Source organism: Heteronotia binoei, chromosome 10 (genome assembly GCF_032191835.1).
Source record: "Heteronotia binoei isolate CCM8104 ecotype False Entrance Well chromosome 10, APGP_CSIRO_Hbin_v1, whole genome shotgun sequence".
Classification (NCBI taxonomy): Eukaryota; Metazoa; Chordata; class Lepidosauria; order Squamata; family Gekkonidae; genus Heteronotia; species Heteronotia binoei.
The window spans coordinates 55,753,130-55,773,593 of record NC_083232.1 but is presented as its reverse complement, the minus strand read 5'-3'; positions in this window follow the sequence as shown (position 1 = coordinate 55,773,593).

Below are 20,464 nucleotides of genomic sequence, written 5' to 3'. Positions count from 1 at the left end.
GTGGCAGAACATGAAGAGATGGGTGGCCTTGAAGGCCACAGAAAATACACACATCTCAACCTCTCAAATTAGGACAACCTCAGTTCAATAAGGGCACACCTGCTGATGCTAGCAAATAGATGTGATGCATGTAGGACATCCAATACTTGAATGTTTCCTCCCTGTGGGTCAAATAGCAGATCCAAAAAGCCAACTAAGTTCAATAAAACAGCAAGGGGGAGTCCTTTCTCCCCCTGCACCATGCCCTCCAATCTCATCAGCTTCCCACTTGGACACTGTTTACTCTTTAAAAAAAAAGATGGTTATGGATCTCTCATTGTCACATCCAGTTTGGCCCACTGAGGTTTCAAAGGAGTTTGGAGATTTGGTATTTCTATTAAATATTTCATGGAATATGGGAGGAGATACCGGAAAGCACCAACAAGATCATCATCCCACATTTTACTATTTCCCAAAGATTCCTTCCCACTCAGCAGCAGTCATACAGATGGTCTGGAAAGAAACATAAAACCAAGAACTAGGGAACTGAATTAACTTCTTCCTGGTGCTGGTTTAATCTTAAACTGATAAGGAATGAAAAAGATGGGTAGGTCACATTCTCTGCTCATGCCTCTCTAGGTACCAGCAGAGTCATGACAGCGAAGAGGTCCGGTAGTTCTTCTCTCATCTCCTTGGGCTGCGATCCTGACGCTCGGAAGCCACCATGATACAATAGCCCCTGCTACCTCTGCTCCATGTCGAAAAGAAAATCTGGATGCAATTTAGGATGATGGAGAAAGGAAGGGCTGACTGTGGGCATTTGTTTCATGGTAGTGCCTGATTTTCCTTCTCTTTGTTTGGAAAGCTTAATATTTATTATTTTAATATCTATATAGTAAAAATAAGCAAATGTACAAAGCTTCAATAAAAAGAACACTCAGCAAAAAGCAAAGATAAATCCTTGTAAAATTTGTGATTTACTATTAGTAACCTATCCTTTCTGCATCTATTTGAAACCTGTAAATGTTTTGATTCAGTCAAGTACATATTTGAGGAGTAGGTGTAATCACAACCGGGGCTGAATTCTTTCTCAAGTAACCAGAGACTGTTTGCCAGAATACTTTACAGTCTTTGGTTTTAATGGTTCCATTTTTGTTTATAAAACTGTCCCCCCCCCACACAGTGATAAGGCTATAATATATCTCCTTGTGTGCAGAGTAAATTTTTAGGTTGCAGGAATTATTGTCTTGCCTAAAAGTTCTAAAGTTTTTTTCATAATCCTGCATTCTTAGTCAAACCATTGATTACAGGTGGGATTAGGAGTACAAATTGGTTTGGCTACAGAGTTACAGGAAGCAATAATCTGAGCACAGGTTAGGTTGGCCTCCTCCATAAAACAGCTTTGGCAATAATTGTTCTAAACGCCAACATTCTGTCTGATTGAAATAAGCAGAGTAACTCTTTGTCAGTTTGGGTAGTCCATTTGATTCTTTTAACAGAGTTCCGGGAAATACTATCAGGGGATAGAGGTACTGGCATATGAGTTATAAGAGAGTTGCCATGAAGTGTCAACAGGAGGGGTAAATGGTGACCATATAGAACAAACTCCACCATCTTTCTTTCAGTGTAGATTAATAAGGATTATTGCTGATCTCATTTCTATGCCAACAGCAACCTTTCCTCCCCTGGGTCTGAATTCGTCTATATCTAATTATGCCACTTTAGCTATTGGCCTGCTTTCTTTCTTTTGGAAAGGCAAAAAACCTGTCATATTTTCAGACCACTTTATGTGACACATATCCATTTACCGTTGACAAGCCCATCCCTCCCCAATACTTGTCTTCTACTTGTTTGACCACTGGCCATATGGCAGGCTTGTCCTGTGGGTAGCTTTATTATTAGCAACTCACAGCTGGAGATGCAAAAACTCCATGTAGCCGTGATATTACACTAATTGGATAAGACATCTCTGAAGCAAGAAGTAGAAAATATCTGTTTGAAACATCACCTTCATTTTGTGTGTGTGTGAGACAGAGAGAGAGAGAGAGAGACAAGGCAGTCTACCATGTTCAAGGTGTCTCAACAGCCCCTTTTGATTGCAATGTTATTAAAATAATTCTTTTTCTAAAACTTCTCTTCAATTGGTGGGTAGAAAATATAATTAAAACCAGAGGTTTGGACACTGGGAGCTTTCAGCCATATTTTCCATTCTAATCTTGCTGTGAGGATCTAGGCAGGGTACTGTGAACAGTATGTGTAATGTTAAGCTATCACTTAACATTATCATCACTGAACTTGGTTCTGGTGAAGAGGAAGAAACACCACACCCTATTAGAGATTAAGTCTGCGTTCACTGGCTACTGTTCAGAAGCTTTACTCAAGAGTCTAAGCCACAAAATGTGAATTGCCTTCCTGTCTGTCTCCTTTGGTAAATTTCTTTCTCAGCTGTTCATACAGTGCATGCCCTGAAGGAGAAATGATCTTGAAAGGCACAGAAGAAACCCAGTGAGATCAGGGGTTTAATGTTGTGTCTTATAAATCTCAGCTTGAAGCCTGAACGGGACACTCGTCATGGAATGGAAAATTTGGCCAGCTCCACAAGCCTGCTGTTTTTACTTTTCCAAGGAATAAATAGAAACTTATTCAAAAGCCTAGAATAAAAGACAAAGAAAATTAAAAGTCATGGAAAATGAGAAATACAGATGAGAATAAGTTCCAAAAATAGACCATGATGAAGAAAGAGCATACCTATTCATTCACAGCACTGGCTTTGTCAAATGGCTGATGTAGATTTAACATTCTGGTCCCTAAAAGTAGTATGGTCAAAAGAATTTTTTTTTGCATATAAATCAAAATTTTATTATAGACTCATTATTATTCATACCTATTCCAACAGAAAAGTGTACAACAATAACCAGTCATAAACAACAAAACTTAATAACATCTTACCAGAGTTAACATAAACTAAAGTTGATCTATCTCTTTGGAGATTACTTCATGTGTTACCATTCCACAGTTCTTAATATGTATATATGTATGTCTATTTATATATTTATTATTATTATTATTATTATTATTTTATTAGAGAAATAATTAAGCTTAACAATACTATCTTCTCTAACACATTTTTAAAGTTTAATACCACAATCATTCAATATTTCCTGCTTCTTCTATAACTTCATTATTCCTTCTACTCTCTCTCAAAAAAAGAAATCAATAAAATTAAATTCTAACAAAAAATCTCAGTCCCTGGAGACCTCAAGAGTTAAAGTCTAGAAGATATACTTCCACCTGGACTGAATTAGCTATGGAGGGATATTATCCAAATGCTCGCGCCAGCTGACCCCACCCAACCATAAATTCCGAAAGAAAAGTTTTTAGATATAAATTATAAATTTCGTCAACTTTTCCATTTTCTTGTTGATTCGGTTTCTTTTTAGATAGAATCCATACTTTCTTCCAATTTTACATGATCTTCCTCAGTACAAGCACGGGTTGTCCTTAAAGAGACGAGAGGAGAGCATTCCTTTCTCTTGTTTACTCTCGAAAAGGGTAAAAGGATTACTGAAGGAGGATAGGGGAATGGCTGAGAAGCGGAATGCATTTTTTGCCTCCGTCTTCACTGTGGAAGATGAGAACTTTTTGCCCGCCCCAGAACCACTAATTTTGGAAGGGGTGTTGAAAGACCTGAGTCAGATTGAGGTGACAAAAGAGGAGGTCCTACAATTGATAGACGAATTAAAAACTAATAAGTCACTGGGTCCGGATGGCATACATCCGAGAGTTCTGAAAGAACTAAAAGTTGAACCTGTGGATCTTCTAACAAAAATCTGTAATCTTTCATTGAAATCTGCCTCAGTTCCTGAGGACTGGAAAGTAGCAAATGTCACCCCCATCTTTAAAAAGGGTTCCAGAGGAGATCCAGGAAATTACAGGCCAGTCAGTCTGACTTCAATACCGGGAAAGTTGGTAGAAAGCATTATCAAGGACAGAATGAGTAGGCACATTGATGAACACGGGTTATTGAGGAAGACTCAGCATGGGTTCTGTAAGGGAAGATCTTGCCTCACTAACCTGTTACATTTCTTTGAGGGGGTGAACAAACATGTGGACAAAGGAGACCCGATAGATGTTGTTTACCTTGACTTCCAGAAAGCTTTTGATAAAGTTCCTCATCAAAAGCTCCTTAGAAAGCTTGAGAGTCATGGAGTAAAAGGACAGGTCCTCTTGTGGATCAAAAACTGGCTGAGTCATAGGAAGCAGAGAGTGAGTATAAATGGGCAGTCTTTGCAGTGGAGGACGGTAAGCAGTGGGGTGCTGCAGGGCTCGGTACTGGATCCTATGCTCTTTAACTTGTTCATAAATTATTTAGAGTTGGGAGTGAGCAGTGAAGTGGCCAAGTTTGCGGATGACTTGTTTCTTTAATACTGTTTTCTTTAATATTCATAATAATAATAGAAGAAAGTCAGGCTGATTTTAAAAAAAAAATAGTTTTGGGAAGAACTTTCAAAAACCTCTGAATTATCAGGAGTTGTTTTCTAGGTTTGTGTTCAGTTCTGTTCAGCGATTATGTCAAGGGGAAGGGTCTACACTCCTGCCTGACTGGAACACCTAATTGGGGATGGACAAGTTTTGCAGGTCTCAGGCAGCTTTTGAGGGCTACAGGTTGGATGTTTTTTCATCCTTTCCCCCAGTGCCTACAGTTCTCTGTCACTTCTGGCTGTTGCCTGCTGTGGGCAGAGTTCCAGATGTGACCCTTTCTGCCAATCCTCATGGCTCTTAATGGCACACAGATCAAGAGCTGTATAACAGAAAGTTTTTGGCTGAGAGCATCAGCCTGCTTGCCAGTGCAGCAGTCCAGCAAGCTGGTGTTCCTGACAAATTGTTAAGTGGTCTGAGGGCTAGATCAGAAAAGCTATCACTGGCTGGCTATGGTCTCTGGGTCACGATTTGCCCACCTTGTGACCTAAAGAGAAAGCAACCATGGCAGCACAGGATCATCTGAAGATTTTGCCAGCTCTTCCCATAGCCCTCCACGCAGCAGAGTGAGACGAACATTCACTCTTTTAAATCTTTGGGTGCCCATATTTGCATAAAGGGGAAGTATGAATGCTCTATATGAATGAACAAAGAAATAAGGTACTGGGACAGAGCACCTTCAAAGGAGAAGTTGGTTAGTCCAAGAAGTATCAGGGCAATGGTGCTGGATAAGCAAAGGTCCTGCCTCTTTCTGAAATACATTAATCCTGTTTAGTCCTGTGTTTAGAATGAGAATAGTGCAGTTAGCAGACAGTCAGGATCCCCGGGAGAGCTGGAGGAGTCAGATGGGAAGGAGAGAGAGAGAAAACATATTATGCACTCACAGCTTACTGCAGATTTTCTGAATAGTAAGCCTTTAAGCTTGACTTCAGATTCTGTTCCTGCCTTACACACCATTCTTTTTCCTCTGATGTATTCATTCTGCAGCTACAGAACAAAACCACACAGTTTTTTAAAATCGGAATGTCACTTGTGACATGTGGGAGGTGACATCCAACTATTTTTTTTAATTATGCAATTGCCATGTCACAGCTGCTCAATAGCATCCAGCAAACACCTTCCATTTAAATACTCATGGTTCAGATTTTGCACATGCATTTTAGTGTACATTCATTAAATGAAAGGGAGCAAAAAAGAACACAGGCAAAAGAGAAAAACCTACTGTTGAAATTAATCAGATTTCTCCCCTGCAATTGGCAAGCTGGGAAGCCCTGTTTTCCATATTGCCAAACACTGGGGGATTCTCTGCTGTGTTGTATGATTTTATTGTATATTTGTTTTTAATATTTGATGCTTTTATTTGTTAGCCGCCCTGATATAAATTTGATTAAATAAATGAACAAACGAACGAATAAATGAATGGTGAAAGTGAGGCAAAACACCCATGCATAATAGGCTACTGTCAGTTCAAGCAGATAGGGTCTGAACCTTCAGAAAAAGAGACTGGATGTATCCTGCCTCAGAGAACATAAGAACATAAGAACATAAGAGAAGCCATGTTGGATCAGGCCAACGGCCCATCAAGTCCAACACTCTGTGTCACACAGTGGCAAAAAATTTTATATACACACATACACTGTGGCTAATAGCCACTGATGGACCTGTGCTCCATATTTTTATCTAAACCCCTTTGCCTTCTGGGTAAGAAGAGTTTGCCCTCTGGGTAAGTAAGCTAAACTAGTGAATATGTGGAGGTAGAAGGGTATTTGCTTAAAAGGGCATTTGCTTTAGCTAGATGTTCTGCCCTTCCATCTGCAGTTATTCAAGGCAGGTATAATAAAATTATCTACTCTGAAAGGCTATGCTCATGTCCTTTAAACAAGGTTGAATCTGTAGAACATATGTTTTTCAGTTGCCCATATTATAAGGAGGCTCGTTTTAGAATTATTACTCCATTAATTGATAGGACACCTGGTTATATTAATACAAACAAAGCAAGACTTTATTGGCCCTTATCAAATAAGTCCAAGGAAGTCTCCAAAGAGTGCACTGTTTTAGTGTTGCCTGGCACACTGTTTTAGCATTGCCCAGTCCAACTGGTGCCACTACAACAGTGCACTCTTTGAAGGCTTCCTTGGAAGCCTCCAAAGAGCTTAGTGCACTGTGCAGCGTTCCTCCAAGCCTGCCTTCAAGGCAGGCTTGTAGGAGCACTCTGCATGGGTAAGGAGGTGCCTAGTGGCACCCCCAGGCGGTGTAGTGCCCCAGGCCACCACCTACCCCGCCACCTCTCATGCACTGGCCCTGGCCACAACTGGTGGGAACTCATTTTTGAAGTACATGAGGCCCCAATTTGAATCAGAAAGTGGGGCACTTTGGACAAGGCATTTCAGTCACCCTCTCTTGCCAGTTTTCAAATCAAAGTGGTCTTAGAGGGTGCTATTTGCCCTGATAATGTGACAGGAAGTAATTGTTGATGTAAATTATCTTTGATTGTTTATATGCTACTGCTGCTTTAAGACTGAACTACAAGGCAGGTTCTACCAGATATGGCAGATCACACATATCCTACAAGCCCCACAGATGCTGACATATGATTAGTTAGGAAACACCCTCTTAAGTAGCATCTTCCTTTAGTTGTGGTACAGATGACTGTATTTTGATATTAGTCACAATACTATTTGCCATTTTATTATCAGATCCCGTATGTTATCTGCTGTGGTATATGTAGATATGAGAATTTATTTTTGAAGTGTGAACAGTAAGTTTTATGTTTGATATTGCTGATGTAAGTTTTATGTTTGATCTTCTGCCCCTTTAAGACTGAACCACATGGAATTCTGGATAATAAAATAATAATAACTGAACCCCTTTAAGACTGAACCATATGGCAATTTGGGTTATGTAGATGTCACTGAGAGATATTAATTAGCAGATATCAGTGCTGAAGTGATTTTGATTCTGAGAGTGTTTTAGTTCTTGTTTGGTATGTTCTTAAGAAATAAAATCAACATTTTCTGCTTATCCTGGCTTTTCCTTCGATTGAAGTATAACATTGGCAACTGCATGTACCACACTCTGGAAATTAGTTCCTGGAAGGGAACTCTCAGCTAAGATGTAACCAACTGATTCAAAGTCAGGCCAGGGTACCCAGACATAACACAATGAAAATGGTAACACATAGTTTGGTCTTAACTGACGCTCTTAATTGTCAGAATTTTGCATCTTCCTTGTTCACCTTAGAACTCTATGTTTGCCTCAAGAGGCTTAGACATTACAAATGACAAATCTGAATAAAGTCAAATTACAATGGTGATAGTTGTTATTTATTAGAATAAATGATGGAGGGTTGTATATTATGAAGGGGAGGTTGTGCCTGAGCTTATATATTTTTTCTGCAGTTTTGTATAAGTGCTAGCTGAACTAAGTCTGCCACGTCTGTAAGCACTTTCAGATTACATTTACAAGGATCCTAGCAGTTCAGTATTAGCATATAGATACACTCCGAATGTTGTAAGAACAGCATTGAGTGGGATTCAGAAATGAACGCACATCTTCTTTTCCTGATGGAAGACACAACAAATTTTTGTCAAATGTTGACCTTTTACTATAAAGGAATTTTTATTTTTGACAAAAACACTTCTTTTTTCTTTTCTTTTTCCAGAATATGCTTTCATTTGAATAATTTTCACTATCTTTACTTAAAATAGAAATAAATGATCAATAAAATAAGAAAAATCAACATGGAGATTTTTAGGCATTAAACTCAGCACTAGGTGTGTGCATTCAGATACACTGGAGCAAAAAACATGTCCCCCCCCTGGTTTGGCACACTGGCTTGTGGTTCTATGGGATTATTGGGTTCTGCAATGGTTATGTTGGACTTACTGTTGGTTCTCAGTGGCTCTTTGCCCTGGATGAAGTTTGCAGGGTTTTTTTCTCTCCCTAGAGAAAATAATAGAGAGCAGCTTGGGGCATACTGTACAGGAGGCCATAAAATTGGACTCCTTTGTCCAATCAGTTTTGGGGTTATTTTAAAAACAGGCACCAGCAATTTTTGTGCCTATACTTTTAACCTCTCCACCACCACCCGGAACATTTCCAAAAGGGAATAATAAACCTGAATAATTTAGAAACCTGGAAATCCCCCCCAAAAAAAATCTGTTAAAAAAATACCCCTAATTCCAGAACATCGTAGTCACCCGTTTGGTTGCCAGGGTGCCTGGAGCTCAACTCACACACATCTGCCAGGAGAACGTGGGTTTTGTCTACCAGACTGGAAAGGACTTATGAGTACTAACAGCCACAATGTTGGAGGTACTCCGTGTCTCTTGAGGAGGGCTAACCAGGAGAACAGATGATTTCCAGATCCCCATCTCGGCTGTTGTAGCAGAAGAAGTTGCGCTGCCAGGAACTGCCCAGGCAAGCGGTTTCCAGCCTTGACCAGAGACTCCATCTTGGAAGGCCAACACCACCAGCAGCTATGTTCCTGCAGTGCCAGACTCCATAACTGCGAAGTGGGAGGCTCACGTACTCAACAGATGTCACCTAGGCATAAAGCCATCAAGCTTATCTTAGGTGTGGATCCTGCCAGACTGCCTAAGCCTTTGTCCAACGGAACCCAAGACAAAGACTGGTGCCAGTAGAGGGATAAAGAAGAGGAAGAACATCTTTACCTAGAGTCAAGTCTCTTTGTATAGAACGGGTGTTACCTTAGGTAGCAATTTGGCCATCTATTATCACCTTTTTAGATAAGCTTGATAGTTTTAATCACCCCCCCACCCCAATAATTTCTCCTATTCTTTCCCTTAATGGTCATCCTGGAGCCTCCCTTGGCCCATTGTTACCTGGAAGTCCAATCAGGTAACCAGGGTCAAGCCTGCTCATTGGCCAGATATGGGCAGCCAATCTGGTGTCCCCAATAAACTGGCTATTGGCTACTGCATAAGTCCAGCCCTTATGGTCATTGCGGAGCCTCCCCTTTTTCTGTGGTCATGTACCAGCTGACCACTGTCATCCACCCCTGTACCTCCCATCCCCTAAGGGTTCAAGACACTCCTTATAACCTGTGGTCCAGCTACCCACAGGTGTGCATTTAGCAGTATCCCTACCCTGCTGTTTAGATACATCCCCGATTCTTGGCCAGTTGAAGGTCCCTTCCCCCTAGTCCTCGTTTGTCGCCATTGGAGTCTTCCTTGAAGACTACGATTGGTAATTATCACCCTGTTTGTCCATCCTTGTGTTATCTCTGCATTTCTTTCTATTTTTATCAGGACTGTATGTGTGTTGTATGTATTTATTACCTTGTATGTGTGTTCTATATTTTTCTGGAATAGATTTTTAATTGTTTTTACTTAATTAGTGTCCTTGGCAAATTTAAGCAATAATTTCTGGACGTGTATCCTGTATACATAGATTCTAGATCCTTTTTAAGCTAGGTGCCCACCTGTCAATTCCCCAACCTCGTTTTGAGGGCATTTTGGCTTACAAATCTGAATACCATACCAGTATTTGAAATTCGGGAATATTGAGAATACTGATCTTTTTGAGTCCAATATAGCCAAACCTGAAAAAACCCAAACTTTTTTTGCACACTTCTACTTAGCACAGATTTCTGTCTTGCAGTGGTTACTGGTATTGTATTGGCAGGTTTCTTTCTAAACTGCACTGAGGCCTGATCCTATGAATGTTTACTCAGAAGTAACTCCACTATGATCACTGAGGCTTATTCGCAAAAGTGTGCCTAGGATTGCACATTTTTTTATTCAACCACATAGGTGCCTACCTGGAATCAGAAATGGTACATCCATGACACAGTTTTACCTTCTCTGTGAAAACCAGTCCATAGACTCAGGTCATAAAGTTCAAAGCACAGCAATATTTTAGACTTCAGATAACTCACCCACTGAGAATGTGAAACTTGGAATTTACCCGCAGGTATGTGCTGAGAATGAAATTCACCCTGTGTTGTTAGTACAGCATGCCAAGACTCTTCACTGACTATATATATATTACCTGTGATGTCAAAGTAATAATAATAATTGGGGAAACATGAAGGTGTTGGGGAAAAGTCCATCACGAAAGCCAAAGAGTCTGAGGAATTGCAAGAAGTGGAAATAGTATGTCTTCCCATTGGCTATAGTTTTATTCCAAAATATTTCCTACTGATCTACAATATTATATGTTTTCTTTCAAGCCCTGCAGAAGACAATAAAGTGATCCTTAGAGCTACTATAACTCTGCTTCCCTGAAGTATAATTTGTGAGTATCTAGTGCTTATGAGTAGCTTGTGCAAGCTTCCTTTACAGGAATTCTGTAAGCATGGTTAAATCTCCAGTCTGGGGTTTTTCTACACTTTACTTCTGTGCCCTATTCCTTCAGTATACATTATATATGTGGTCATCCTTTTGATTGTTGCATCATTTTATGCTCTGTAATAAAAGCAAATGCATTTCCTGTCTTCCAAAGTGACTAAAATTTTTAGTTCTTATCACTAAGAGTTAATGAGCTTTGGTAAGCTTCACGCTTGGTCATCACTTTCTACAGATTTGTGTGGTTTGCTCTGGAAGGGATAGATTTGCCTTCATTGGGCATTTTTGTTTTGGCTGACTGAACTAAGAGCTTAGTGGTATTCCTGAACTTGGGCTTTCTTTTGGAAAAAGAAAGGACATTTCTAAATTGCTTTCTTGAGACAAGCATTGTTATCAATATCCACTGTGACTTTTCGGGCTGTCATTTCCTTCCTCTCCTGAGTCCAGTTGGATGTCACACAGGAGGACTAATGCAGTTTTTGTCACTATTGTGACTTCAGGGAAAGTCTTATGAAGACTAAATTTCTTGAGCCTTTTCTGTGCAGCTGTAAAATGTTTTCTAGACAAATTGACTCCTCAAATGCTCTTTTATGGGAAGATGCTGTAAGAATTTAATAAACCAGAATAAAACTTTTATATTGAATTTTGAAGTAAGAATGTCACATTAATAAACTCTTTTAAAGTGGTTTAATTGGCCATCACTTGAGTATTTAATTCTGGAAGATTACAGAATTGTTTATATGATGCCCTATTGACTTTACATTTATTGCATTTACTATGAACCACTCATAAGGGTTCAGTTAGAGGCTTTTATAGATTCAAATTACACTCAGTTTTACAATTTTTTATTGGGCCTCAACATGTGGAATGCTAGAGTCACACACAATATTGGTAAGACAATAAGAGTCATTTTGTGCCATGGCTTAGCAATGAACCAGTTTGTAATAGCCCTTGGGATATGTGCCGCTTCAACAGGATGCCTCTTCTGTGGCTGTACAAATGATAGAAGTGTGATGTACGCTTTTAGATAAGCTTTGTGCTTGAGAAATGTAACTATTGGGTGCTATCTTAAAAAACAACAACTGTGTTTTTAGTTTGTTCCTTGCCAATTTGCAAAGTTTAAAAGGAAGTGAACATTTGGAATGTAGAAAAGAGACCCTGGAAGGAGGGAAAGATTTTTCCCAAAGACTTCACCCTGTCCCTTTCTGTTACCAATTTGCTGGTGTTTGCAACCCTAATCAAGGCTGCCTGAGAACAGGTTTTTGTTTTAAGGTCTTCCTAAAAACAACCATTTATCAATTTTGGTTATGTGATGATGTCAGTGACAAAGCTAATTCAGGGCCAAACTACACAATACTTTGTGGGTGAGTCAGGTTCAGGTTCCAGAATTGACTTGCTCTTATACAGTCACACAGCAGCCATGGAGAACATCATTTTAAAAACTGTCAGGAGACCAAGTTGGCTGTGCAGTGAAAGGAGGGGCTCCTGTCTCCCCCCTATGTCGGGGTGGCCAACGGTAGCTCTCCAGATGTTTTTTGCCTACAACTCCATCAGCCCCAGCCAGCATGGCCAATGGCTGGGGCTGATGGGAGTTGTAGGCAAAAAACATCTGGAGAGCTATCGTTGGCCACCCCTGCCCTATGTTGTTTTTCCCAAGCTGAAATGGGCTCTGTGTGTGTGTGTGTATCTCTCCAGCTGTGCAGCTGTGGGGAATGCAAGCCAGGACTCAACTCATCTCAAAACATATTGTGTAGTTTGGACCACAGACTGAGGGCAATAATGTCTCAATAGGAATTCTGAATGGGCTTTGTTTGCCCTCTGATGTGTTCCATTGTCAAATGGGATGAGAATGGCCACGTGAGGTAGGTTAGACTGAGAGACAGAGGTTGGCTGAAGATCCTGCTGTGAGCTTCATGACTGAATGGGGTTTTGAATCTGGGGGTGATTTCACACAAGAGATTTGGTCCAACTAGGCTTCCCAATCCCCAGGTCCCAGCAGGGGATTCCCCAGTTTTACAGGCTTCCCCCCACCCCCAGCCAGCTGGCCGACAGGGGAAGCTCCTCCCCCACAGCCACCCTGTACCTCTAGATCTTGGGCAGGACCTGCAAACAGGTCCAGTTTTAAAATGTGTGTGTGTGCCTTTAAATTGGATCAGGAAGTACTTCATGGGGAAGGGTTAGCAACAGCAGACCTTGTCAGAGTACAGCCCCTCTGTTTCGCTTTCCTTTCAGACAAGTGAGTGTGTGTGTAAAAGAGCAGTGTAGCCCCTGTGCTTTCCAGACCTTGTTGTGGAGGCACCAGAAACTCCTGCTTTGTTCTACTGCTTCAGACCAACACGGCTGCCCACTTGCACCAGTGAGAGAGAAAAAACGGGGGGGAGGGGAGGGAACTCTATTATTCCCTATGGAGACTTATTCTCATAGGAAATAATGGAGAATTGATCCGCAGGTATCTGGGGCTCTGTGGGGGGGCTGTTTTTTGAGATTGAGGCACCAGATTTGCAGCATAGCATCCAGTACCACTCCCCAAAATACCCCCCAAGTTTCAAAAAAGATTGGACCAGGGGGTCCAATTCTATGAGCCCCAAAAGAAGGTGCCCCTATCCATTATTTCCTATGGAGGGAAGGGATTTAAAAAATGTGTGGTCCCTTTAAATGTGATGGCCAGAACTCCCTTGAAGTTCAATTATGCTTCTTACACCCTTGCTCCTGGCTCTGCCCCCAATGTCTCCTGGCTCCATCCCTGAAGGAAAGGTCAACAGTCTGGCAAACCAACCTTGTCCTGAATTCATCTATAGACTTAGAAGGCAGGCTTAAGTCTTTATGTACTTTGCCCTATGCAAGAATGCTGAGGGCCTCGGAGTGTTCTGCCCTTTCACCTCATTCCTGGAATACACATTTGGGGTAAAAAGCTAAGGTAAACATCAGTCTCATTATTCTGCATGTTGTTAGTTAATAAGATAAGATAATACGATAAATTTATTTTTATATCCCGCCCTCCCCCGCCAATGGCGGGCTCAGGGCGGCTCACAGACACGGAACACCATGATATAAGTAAAATACAATATAAAACAAACAATTTTAAAATACAATTCAGTTACAAATTCAATCACATAGTTAATTAGATGGATAAAACGGTGCTATAAAGTGCAATAGATCGCGATCATGTACAGGATGGCGGGATGGCTACAGATCCGTTTAACCAGGTTCTGTCCCAAAGGCAAGCTGAAACAGAGAGGTTTTGCAAGCCCTGTGGAACTGGTTCAGGTCCTGCAGGGCTCACACCATCTCTGGAAGTTGATTCCACCATCGAGGGGCCATTGCTGGAAAGGCTTGCTCCCTGGTTGTCTTCAGTCTAATGATTGTGTACAGAAGAACATATAAGTATAAAGCAACGCAACCACTGTCACACAGACTGGTGCAAGATCCTCAACCCTGAGTGGTGTGACATTTCTACACACCCCCAATGTATCCTGGTTCCACCCCCAAAGTCCCCAGATATTTCTTGAATTGGACTTGGCAACCCTAGGCCCAACCTGTTCGATTCAAAGGTGCACATTCACACAAGCACATCTGCCCTCCAAGTCCAGCCTGTTCCCAGCCCGTCCCCAGGTGCCTCCTTTCTGCATTAAAAAGCTACCTGCATTCTCCTGGTAGTATCCCTCTGAATCAATTGTAGGTCGTATCATTGGCTACTGTCTGAATGTCCCCATGCGACTCATGGGCAGAAGAGCTGTGTGATCATGCCAAGCTGTTTCCGGCACAGTCAGGGTGTTTCCCCCCCCAAGGCTCTCTCCACGGTGCACTTGTGCACTTCTTGGCATGAGCGCACACACAGGGGTCCTTTACAGAAAAACCATCCTTTCCGCAGCAGAGCTGGGCTAGCAGTCTGAAGGCAGAAGCACGGATGGCTGCTGGGATGCTGCTGCTTCAACGGTGGCTGTCTGAACCCCCTAAAACGGACCTGTCTGAATTGGGATTTGCCAACTGGGAATATTACTGCATCAGTTTCCCAGTGTGAAAGCACCCTGGGTCTCCCAGGTCCTACCTAGTCTTATCCTAGGGTTGCCAGGTCAGACTCAGGAAATATATGGGAATGTTGGGGGTGGAGCCAGGAGCAAGGACGATCGAACTCCAAAGGGAGTTCTGGCCATCACATTTAAAGTGACAGGGTGCCTTTTAAATGCCTTCCCTTCATTGGAAATCATGGCGGATGGGGGCACCTTGTTTTGGGGCTCATAGAATTAGACCCCCTGGTCCAATTTTTTGAAACTTGGGGGGACTTTTAAGGAGAGGCATCAAATGCTATGCTGAAAATTTGGTGCCTCTAGCTCAAAAAACAGCACCCAGAGCCCCAGATACCCACAGATTGATTCTCCATTATACCCTGTGGGGACCAGTCTCCATAGGGTATAATCAGGGCTTTTTTTGTAACAGGAACTCCCTTGCATATACGGCCAGACACCCCTGATGTAGCCAATTCTCCTAGAGCTAACAGTGGGCCCTGTTCTAAGCCATGTAAGCTTTTGGAGGATTGGCTACATCAGGGGTGTGTAGCCTAATATGTAAAGGAGTTCCTGCTACAAAAAAAAGCCTTGGGTATAATGGAGTGGCCAGTGGACATTCAACCTTCCACACCTTCTGATAACCCTGAAGAGGGAGGAGGGCCTTTAAACCAGGGGATCCTCTGCCCCCACCTGGGGATTGGCAACCCTTTCTGTCTCTCATGCTAAGAATTATTCCAGAAAGTTCCACCACTAAGGAAGCAATGCTGGGGTACAGGAAGCTGTTGCACTGTGGTTTTCCCATGTGGCTGAAGGACTGAGAAAGTAAGAAGGTGCCATGTTGCATTGACTCCCATGTTGCAAAGGCAAAAGTCAATCTACTCATGTCAATCTATATGGTAAGCAAAATGAGGGTGGGGGAGGATTTGAGGCTAAAATGGTTCTGTTCTAGATTATACCACATCAGACTCCAGAAACCATGGTCATATTTTTGAATGCTTTCCCAAATAGAAATCCATCATTTCATGTATTAAACAAACACATCCAAGCAAGTAGGCAGCATATAATAAAGGAAGGGGGATATTTAAAAACAAACAAACCAGAACCATTCACCTGCAGTTTGTAGTGGGGTCCAAAATTGTATTACTTCAGTCCACCACCTGCATCATGTATTAAGCAGCATTTAGATTTCAAGTACAGGGAACACTATCCCGATGATTTGCTTGCTATTGTTTACAGCATGAGACAGAGGATTCTTTGGGTTTCTGCATAGCTTAAAATTACATGTGTATATTTGCAGAGCCACATCATTAGACATCAAAACTAACATGAGACAGTTAATTAATTGTTTGGTCCAGCACAGACAAGTAATTTGTTCTTGGCAAAAAAGAAAACACCCTTCAAAATTCTGTTTAGGCTGTTGGAGTGATGCCAGAATTAATGTATACCCTTTGCAACACAAAGTGACCCAAAGAATATGGTCTCCTTGCAGCCAGAAGGCCATGAGTCAATGTCCTGTCTGCTTGTGGTTAAATCTGCTGCTGCTGTTCTTACTATTACTATTTCTATTATTTTTAGGAAGGCAGCAGGCAAACCATCATTAAAAATTAGATGTCACACACTCCAGCCCCACAAGAATGAGTGATGTAATCATGCCCCATTGCCAGCAAAAACAAAGCAACTGTCTTGCAAGAGAATTTTGCCTATGTGGAAATTCTAAAAGCCAAGGAAATATCCTTGTAACCATTTGGGGTTGTGTGAAAACCTGGAACATTCCATTATGTGATGAGTTTGTTCTTCTTAGCCAGAAAGACCAAGAATTTGGGGAGGGAACCCTTCCAATAATAATATTTTAGTGTAATCCTAATAATAGTTTTCTGGGAGTAAGCCCATTAAATAGAACTGAGTAGAACACTAAGAAGACCTGCTTGTGATTTCCCTCTGTCTGTAAAATCTGTCCAGCTCAAAATACCCTGAATACATGTGGAAAATGCTGTATGGAGCCTGAAAAAAGGATGATGATGAGCCTACAAGGAGAAATCTAGAGCTTCATCCCTTTCAGGCACTTAGACTGTCAACATTTCCCTGCCTTTTGTTCTTGGGGTTTGAATCTTCATGTTTCCTCTTTCTGGGCTTCTTTTCATTTCACCACCATCTTATTAAGCATTCATGCTTGGCTTCACCTTCAGCCTCAGGACCAATCACTCCATGTGGAAGCTTAATGAAAATCTCAGACTCATTCCTAAGTGGTTATTGGATTCACTAGTCTCTGGATTTTTACTGTTATTCTAAAGTTTCAGTTCTGCATCAAACTCTGCTTCTGTGTTCTTTGCTGTTTGGCAGTTTTATGGCTTGACCCAACTTCAGACTGGCCCGTGTCCTCAGTCCATGGACAGTGTTTATGCTGGCTGCTAATCAGAACTCTCCCCCCTTTAGGTAGGGGAGGGAGTGGTTGCGAAGTTGTCCAATTAAGCTGACTGGGCTCTGCTCCCCATCATGGACAAGTGTCTGTGCTTTGTAACTACAAATTATATAATGGCATGTTACATTTCAAAGTGTGTTTGGACTTGGGGGGAAATTAAGCCAATAAACAATGCAATTGCTAGGATCCCAGAAACTATCTCAAAGATTTAAATGAAATGAATTAACTTGTTTTCTTTCTTTCTAGCCAAATGTCTAATGCAAAACTTAAAAAAAAAATTGTTCAGCATAAATGCAATCTCTGCAGGTTATTTTGTGATCCGTATTTTTGCTAAGCTTCTCCCAACAAAAACTTCTTCTAATGACATCAGTTCATTTTCATATCATGATTTTTTATTAGTACATATGATGTATTTATTACCATCACTGTCCTCTGAATAGTGCCTCTTTGGCTTGGCAGGGTAGGAAGAGGAGCATTCTTGTTTTGATCTAGTGTGAGCCAGTATGGTGCAGTCATTTTGCATGTTGGATTAGGATCTGTGAGACCTGGCTTCAGATCCCCACTCTACAATTAAGCTTACTAGGTGGATTTAGTTGGAAAAAATGGCCAACAACTATTTAAAATAAAATAAATGAAGCCCAGTTTTCTAATCCCTTGCTCAGAATTATCAGTGCTTTTCTGTGGTTGGAAGGATTTCCATCTGTCTGACTTTCTTACCTTCCCCCTTCAACTGCAGCCCAAAATGGCCTGCAGATGATATCAGGAACAGCATTTTGGTGGGCATTTTGGGCTGCAGCAGAAAAAGGTGAGAAATTCGTGCTCTGCAAACTGATAGCCTTCCGCTAACAGAACATCTCCAGTGGAGCCAAGACTCCATCTTGAACATCTGATTGATGCTATTCAGATTGCCAGGGAAGGTGCACACATTCCTGACTGGTGTACCAGACTGGTGAGTTAGGGTTGCCAAGTCCTTCCACTGCTGGTACTATAGAGTTTTTACTGCAAATCCTAGAGCGTCCCCAGTGCAATGTGCCCTGAGTAATGACATCACTTCCATGTGATGTCATTGCACAGGGCATGTTGCATGATGATGGGAGCTCTTTGGGGGCAGGGATCTCATAAGAACATAAGAGAAGCCATGTTGGATCAGGCCAATGGCCCATCCAGTCCAACACTCTGTATCACACAGTGGCCAAAATATATATATATATATATATATATATATATATATATATATATATACGGCTCTGGGCTGGGAAATACTTGGAGATTTTGGGGGTAGAACCTGAGGAGGTGTCTTTGGGAAATACTTGGAGATTTTGGGGGTAGAACCTGAGGAGGATGGGGTTTGGGGAAGGGAGGGACTTCAATGGGTTTAATGCAATAGAGTCCACCTGTCATGGGCTGGGTGCAAGCGAGAGAGCAGAGTCCAAGTCCAGTCCAGGGTCAAGCCAAAGAGTTCAAACTGAAGCCAGGTCAGGTAGCCAAGTCAAAGGGCGGAGAGCGAGGTTGTCTGGAGCCAGGAGTCAGAAAGCTGAAGAGAGCAAGCAAGAGAGCAAGAGCCCGGGGTGGATGTAGATTGTCATGAAAGTGACTTGTTGCTTCCACAGAGAGCCCAGCCCTAAGAGAGGGGCTAAATGGGCCTCTGGTGATGCTCCAATTAGCAGGTAGGGAAGCTCCTGCTAACACACAGGACTCAGCGACCGCCTTCCTCATTGGTGTGCATCCCTCTGGTGGGCTGCTAAGTGTTGGCAGAGTTGGTCCCTCAACTGCGTTACTGGTGGGGATGAGTTGGGCAGGCTCCCTGCTTTCAGTTGTACCTCCTCCTCTGTTTCCGGGTCAGGTGCTGGGGATGATGGCTCAGGCTGCAAGCTGTCAACCTCCAGAGCGCTAAGTGGGCCAGCTACAGGCTCGGCTGTCAATTCAGGCAGGGGGGTCCCGCCTGGTCACTGCCACCCTTGACACCACCTTTCAAAGCAGCCATTTTCTCCAGGTGAACTGATCTCTGTTGTTTGTAATAGTGGGAGATCTTCAACCAACAAATGGAGGTTGGCAACCCTCCTCAGCTGGACATAGGAATAAGCAGTCAGATATTAAGGAGAGAAAATTCAAACAAAATGCACTTTGTTGTTTAATATTACTAAATGACAAACATCTTGAGAACAAAATGAATTCCAACATACATAAAATCAAATAAAGCGCAACAAATATAGCAGAGAGGAAACTTTGGCCATGATGTTGAGTCCTACGCTCCTTAGAAAAAGCAAATAAAATACAGTTTCAAGAAATATAGACTGAACAACAATGAAAAAGAAACATATATTTGGAGAGGATTTCCCCTTTATGACATTCATTCCTATTATATTGAATCTTAACAAGAATTATTGAATTTCAGGGGGAAAAACCAGGAAAGGTCAATAATTTTCAGTATTCTGGCTCTGTGAAGCTTGCTAGGTGTCTTTGGGCCAGACACACACTCACAATCTAATCTACCTCACAGGGTTGTTGTCAGGATTAAATGGAGCAGAGGGGAATAAGCCACTTGGGGCCCCGCTGGGGAGAAATGTGGGGTAACAAATAAATTACCAATAAAATACCAATATTTCGGTTTGGCAAGAGCAACAGGAGCATCGCTGCACTGCGTGATTTTTATACCACCTTACCTCCAAGGAACTCTAGATAGTGCATATGGGTTTCCCATCCTCCATTTTATTTTGACAACATTCCTGTTAGGTAGGTTAGGCTGGGAAAGAATTAATGGCCCATGGATATCCAACAAATGTCATGGCAGAGTGGGAATTTGAATGCTGGCCTCCCTGGCTCACTCTGTCACTAACTGCTACATCACATGTGCTCTGAGAAGGGACCCATTGAGCTAGCAGAAGATATAAATGACAGGCACTCTAATCAACCGGCAGAGTACAATGATACGGCCACCCAAGTGGATTGTACAGATAGTTTTCTATGTAGTGTTTTTCTATCACTCTGTGCCTGTTGGGAGAGCTTGTGTGGAAGTCAGAGCAACTTTACCTTTTTCCTCCCCATGCTGGGTATGTTTTCAGAGAAACTGTTAATTTACTACCCAGTTCGGCAACTCTGAAAGAATAGACAGAATAGCAAAACTCCTCCCCACACTTGCTATGCAAGCAAGAATGTTCATTGCTTATAAAGAATGGGGACATTTTCTCCTATCTGTCTAAAATGTTGCAGGAAGGATCCCAGAAAAGAGAGGCAGCATCCAATTTTGGGGAGACCCATTAGATTCTAAACCA